A 5,056-nucleotide genomic window follows, 5' to 3' on the forward strand; every position below is an offset into this window, starting at 1 on the left:
CACCCCAAATCATCACTGACTTCGGAAACTTCACACTGGACTTCAAGCAGCTTGGATTCTGTGCCTCTCCAGTCTTCCTCCAGACTATAGACCTTGATTTCCAAATGAAATGCAAAATTTACTTTTATCTGAAAAGAGGACTTTGGACCACTGGGCAACAGTCCAGTTCTTTTTCTCCTTAGCCCAGGTAAGATGCTTCTGACGTTGTTTCTGTTTCAGAAGTGGCTTGGTAGCCCTTTTCCTGAAGACGTCTGAGCGTGGTGACTCTTGATGCACTGACTCCAGCTTCAGTCCACTGCTTGTGAAGCTCTCCCAACTGTTTGAATCGGCTATGCTTGACAGTATTCTCAAGCTTGCGGTCATCCCTGTTGCTTGTGCACCTTTTCCTACCCATTTTCTTCCTTCCAGTCAACTTTGCATTTAATTTGCTTTGATACAGCACTCTGTGAACAGCCACCCCTTTCAGTAACGACCTTCTGTGACTTACCCTCTTTGTGGAGGGTGTCAATGATTGTCTTCTGGACCATTGCCAAGTCAGCAGTCTTCCCCATTATTGTGGTTTCAAAGAACAAGAGATACCCGGAATTTATACTGTAGGGATGGTCATTTAATGAAACTCATGTAAATATTCTAATATTTTTGACTTTCATGAGCTGTAAGCTCTTAATCATAAAAATTAAAACAAAAAAACTTTTTAAATGTTTTACTTTACATGTAATGAATGTAGAATATATGAAAGTTTCACTTTTTGAAATAAGTTACCAAAAAAAAAAAAATTTTTTCACAATATTCAAATTTTTTGAGATGAACCTGTATAGTATATATACACTGTATATATCCCTTACAGAGCTTGTGTTGGAATAATTTTAAAATCATCCACTAGGTGGCAGGCCCAACAACATAGCAAATTTGGTAAGTGGGGTCTGAGGAAACTTTTCTTGAGGACAAATGCAGGGGTCCACTAAGATCCCAGCCTACTCATTGGGCCCGGTTGAAGGGGCCCCTCTTAAAAATTCCCAGGCCTATTGAAATACACTACTGGCTTTTGATCTATGCATACAGAACATTTGCATATTGTGTACAGTACATATAGTCTCCTAACTATATATTGTATGCTCTTTTGAGTATAGCCTTTGAAGTTAAGACTGTCTGAATTTAATAAGACATAGTGGCACATACTGACCGACACAGAAGTATGGAGCCTTGTGCTGTGTCTTAGCGGACATCCTAGTGAGACAGCCGTCTCGGAGGAAGCTGTTTAATTCTGCCTGAGTGTGGAAGTTGGATTGTTTATTATTCTGGGATAAACACAGTCTGAGCTTCCCATTTCCTGGTTTTGTCCGGGCTGCTGTTGTAGATCACTGTGGGGCTTGGGAAGTTTATTTCTAGTCAGAGCTGACTCGGCTGACCTGAAATAGAATTATGATGAATAGAAAGAAAAAGAACATAATTTATTTGAATTTTGCATCCTACATGTCTATTCTTACATGTGCTTCTGTTGTTTCTCTCACAGGAACCTTCCAACCATAATGACGTGGGTGGAGGCACAAAAGCCAGGAGTAGATGGGGTCAATATCATCACTTCAGACTTTGTAGAACTTGTGGACTTCGCAAACACTGTCATTAAATTAAATAACCTCCTCATTCAGGATCGGCCAGGCACATGACCTTTTCAGTGACCACCATGAAGACTGAAAGTGTGCTGACCATAAGGACCTGGAATCACATGGGGGTCACAGCAGGTGACGGATACCTATGACCATTTTTTTATATTTAATTCAACAGAACTTTAGGTGCCATCAATCTGATACCCATGTTCACTGAAACTCAAATGTTGTTTTTATTCTTTTCAACAACAGTTGTTCACCTACACTTCATGTATTGAAGCAAACTATTGTAATTATTCATGATTAATTATAATATTTTAGAACATATTTTATTTCACCAGATGTCGGTAACAACCCAAATAATCCATACATACAAAGGAAACAATACAAATAAATTAAGAAATTAAGTTCTGTGTAATAAAATGGAATGACCCAGGGAAAAAGTATTGAACACGCTTACTAAAATGTATTTAATACGTCGTACAAAAGCCTTTGTTGGTAATGACAGCTTCAAGACGCCTCCTGTATGGAGAAACTAGGTCGCATGCTTCGCTCAGGTGTAATTTTGGCCCATTCTTCCACACAAACAGTCTTCACATCTTGAAGGTTCCATGGGCCTCTTCTATGAACTCTAATCTTTAGTTCTTTCCATAGATTTTCTATTGGATTCAAGTCAGTTGATTGGCTGGGCCATTCTAGCAGCTTTACTTTCTTTCTCTGAAACCAAGGAGTTTCCTTGGCTGTGTGTTTGGGATCATTGTATCGCTGGAATGTCCACCCTCATTTCATCTTCATCATCCTGGTAGATGGCAGCAGATTTTTATCAAGAATGTCTCTGTACATTTTTCCATTCACCCTTACTTCAATTATATGAATTTTGCCAGTGCTACACCATGATGTTTTGGGGTGATGTGCAGTGCCATTTGACCTCCAAACATGGAGTGTATTATTGCATCCAAAGAGTACAATTTATGTCTCATCTAACCCGACTATATTCTCCCAGTATTTCACAGGATTGTCTAAATGTTGTGCAGCTAAACTTAAATGAGCTTCAAAATGCTTTTTCTTCAGCAATAGAGCCTTGCGTGGTGAGCGTGCATACAGGCCACGGCGGTTGAGTGCATTACTTATTGTTTTCTTTGAAACAATTGTACATGCTAATTCCTGGCAGCAGATTTTTATCAAGAATGTCTCTGTACATTTTTCCATTCACCCTTACTTCAATTATATGAATTTTGCCAGTGCTACACCATGATGTTTTGGGGTGATGTGCAGTGCCATTTGACCTCCAAACATGGAGTGTATTATTGCATCCAAAGAGTACAATTTATGTCTCATCTAACCCGACTATATTCTCCCAGTATTTCACAGGCTTGTCTAAATGTTGTGCAGCAAACTTTAAACGAGCTGCGATTAATCACAGAAAAGGGATGTGATTAATCAGATTAAAAATTTTAATCGATTGACAGCCCTAATATATATATATATATATATATATATATAACAAATAACAATAATAATAAATATATAATATAACAAATAATAATAGCAAATAAATATTCGTTTTTAACTGTATTATTATGATTGTTTTTTTGTTTATTTCTTTCTTAACGCCAATCCAGCATCTATGGCTATATTCATGGCGAGAACCAGTTAATCCATACACAAGTCTTGTCTTTACACACACGTCCAGGGACAATTTAGAATGTTCAATTAACCTAGTCTGCATGTCTTTGGGCTGTGGGAGGAAACCGAAGCACTCGGCGTAAACCCACGCAGACACAGGGAGAACATGCAAACTCCACACAGAAAGGCCTCCTGTCCTTGCTAGGGCTCGAACCAGGGCTCAAAACTTCGTGCTGTGAGACAACAGTGCTAACCACCGAGCAATAAATGTATTTGTTTTAATCTACTTACTGTACACACACACACACACACACACACACACACACACAAATTAGATTAAAACACATAATTTAATGGTTAAATAAATAAATAATTAAAAATAAGCTAAAATAAATATATAAGCAAAAAATTATTAAAACAAATAATCATAAATTAGATTAAAATAAATAAATAATGAACATAATTATTAGATTAAAGTAAAAGTAAATTAAACAATTACATTACATAAGTAGATAAATAAATAAACAAACAAACAAACAAATAATAAATAATTAAATTATAAAAAATAAATGAATAAAGAAAAATTAATAAAAATGAATAAATAATAAATACCGTTAGATTAAAAATAAAAATAAAAACTTAGCTTTTAGCAAATACAGTTTTAATTAAAAACAAACAAACATAGTACTACAACAATACTATAATGAGTAGGAAAAACATAATAATGTAACTTAATAGAAACTCAACATTTTCCAAAGAACATTTTAGACATATTTATATTATTACTTTTGGACAGTATAAATTGTTTCTTGATGCAAAATCTTTGAAAAGATGCCTTTTTAGTATGGGGGATCTCTCGTATGTGGATGATCGTATTTGGGGGTTCATGGCATTTAAAAGATTCAAAACCCCTGCATTAATATGTGATTCTGCAGAATTCAAGGCTTAAAATTAGCCGCAATCTTCAATTTCCCCTCTCCCCTCTTGAGAGAACACAAATATGCACATCGGAAACTCATCAGCCATTGTTTCTTAATGTGGTATGAAATCCCATTTTCTGGTGAATGCAAATTCCTAACCTGCCACAGGATAAGCCTGATTTTACATGTAGCTCTTTCATTCAGCACGTTACGGTGTCACTGCGGAGGCAAACCCTGCACCCCTCCACCAAGTATCTGCTGTAAGACGCTTTTGCCTTCCTTAGTAGTGGAAGAGTGGCTAATTAGCATGATCTAGAAAATCTCAGTGAATGTGTTGAAGGCCAGATACTGTGTCTCAAAAGACAGATGTACCTCAACGTCTACTACTGACTGGATTAATAGGTGTAGTCCACCCAAAAATAAAAATGTTCCTTATTTAGTCACCCTAATGTCGATCCAAATCCGATGCTGTTACTCTTGTCTGTAGAGCATAAGAAGAAAATCTTTAAAGAATCTTCATGCAGCTCTTTGCTATGACATTTCACAGCAACGCATCTTTTAAACTCAAAAAGAACCAAAAAAAGTGGTCCCTTGGACCTTTTCTTTGAATCATTTGGTACCAGCTCATAAAACCAGACTGAATGATTCATTCATGAATCAGATGGATTCACTTGCATACATAACTCACAGACTCAATGATCAGGAATAATGATTTAAATTAATGTTTGTTTTATTTAAATTAATGTTTGTTCCTCACACAAAGCTGTAAATGACTCATATGACTTCAGAAAACTAATATAGTGCATGAGTCATATTAACTTAATTGTGCTTAATGTATTTTGTATATTTTTTATATAATTAAATATTTAAAAATTTATATATATATATTTTATATATTATATA

The sequence above is a fragment of the Sinocyclocheilus rhinocerous genome, unplaced genomic scaffold (genome assembly GCF_001515625.1).
Source record: "Sinocyclocheilus rhinocerous isolate Xijiao unplaced genomic scaffold, SAMN03320098_v1.1 scaffold650, whole genome shotgun sequence".
Taxonomy (NCBI): Eukaryota; Metazoa; Chordata; class Actinopteri; order Cypriniformes; family Cyprinidae; genus Sinocyclocheilus; species Sinocyclocheilus rhinocerous.